The sequence below is a fragment of the Bison bison genome, unplaced genomic scaffold (assembly GCF_000754665.1).
Source record: "Bison bison bison isolate TAMUID 2011002044 unplaced genomic scaffold, Bison_UMD1.0 scf7180017864123, whole genome shotgun sequence".
Classification (NCBI taxonomy): Eukaryota; Metazoa; Chordata; class Mammalia; order Artiodactyla; family Bovidae; genus Bison; species Bison bison.
Genome location: NW_011494695.1, coordinates 684,924 through 686,486, shown reverse-complemented (window position 1 = coordinate 686,486; position 1,563 = coordinate 684,924).

The following is a 1,563-nucleotide window of genomic DNA, read 5'->3' as shown; positions in this document are numbered from 1 at the left end:
CAAAGTGAAGTCGCTCAGTCATGTCCGACTCCTAGCGACCCCATGGACTGCAGCCTACCAGGCTCCTCCGTCCATGGGATTTCCCAAGCAAGAGTAGTGGAGTGGGGTGCCATAGGGATCAAACCTGTGTCACCTGCATTGAGAGGTGGATTTTTTGGGGGGGGTTCTTTTTATTTTTTTATTGAAGGATAATTGTTTACAGAATTTTGTTGTTTTCTGTCAAACCTCAAGAGAGGTGGATTCTTAACCACTGGACCACCAGGGATGTCTCTGCACTTTTCTTTAAATCAACTTTCATAGTAGATCAACTGCAGCATGTCCATAGCTCTTTTCCCCTCTCAGCATCCATCCCCCTTGCAATGTGACTTTGTAGCCCCTCCCACTTGGAGGGACTGGCCTCAGGAGTTGCTCCAACCAATAGAATGCAGGAGAAGTGATGGTTGCCAGTTCCCAAAGGCCTCAAGAGACTCTACATGTTTCTGCTATGTTCTTGGACCCCTGGCTCTGCCATACAAAGAGCCTGGCAAGCATAATGGGGGGTGATGGACTATGTGGAGGGAAAGGAAGGGCCTCCAGCTGACAGCCAGCAAGCCCCAACCAGTTAGCAAATCTGCAGCTGACCACACACACACGAAGGAACCCAGCTGACTTCAGTCCAGCTGAACCCAGACCTAATTACCAGTCATAAGTTCAACAAAACATCCTTCTTTTAAACTATTGTGTTGGACTGGTTTGTTCTGCAGCAGTAATGAACTGATACAACTTTCAATTAAATCACCTTAAAAAAAATCCACTATGAAATCATGAGTCTAAAATATTAGTAATATATTTTTCCTAATATACAATAAAATTAATATATAATTATTAGATTCTCTGACAAATATTAAAGAAGTTAGGAAAAAGGAGAAATTGTTTCAGGCAAGGCATGCAGTCCAGAGGACACTTAGAGAGGAGAAAATTTTAACTAGATTTGGAAAAATATAGAGATATTAATAGAGATCAGCCAGGACCAAAAGTGTGAAGCAGGCTGGAGAGGATATTCTACAAATATGAAGTGTATCTCTGAGACAGTGAATAAATCAGTTTGGTGGAGACATTGTTTTGGTTTTGTTTCTTTGTAAGTTGTAAATCTTGGGGAAAAAAATTATGCTTTGAGAAAAACTTTAACAGAGGCTAAATGCTTTTAGTTGAAGAGCAAAAAAATTTCACCATGTTCTTTCAAGCTGAGACCAATGCATTTCAACACATCCTAACCCCACTTTTAATCTAAAAGGATTTTTTTAAGGATCATAACTCTCTTTTAAAGTCCTTTTTTTGTCATAAGGAACAGAAAATGACTTGCCATTCCTAAATGAGGTGCTTTAAGATCCAGCATAAGGCATATTCTAGAGCTGGTAATAAGATAAATAGAAAATGCAGGTGACCAGAGTTGGACCATAAAGAAGGCTGAGTGCCCAAGGAATTGATGCTTTTGAACTGTGGTGCTAGAGAAGACTCTTGAGAGTCCCTTGGACAGCAAGGAGATCAAACCAGCCAATCATAAAGGAAATCAGTCCTGAATAT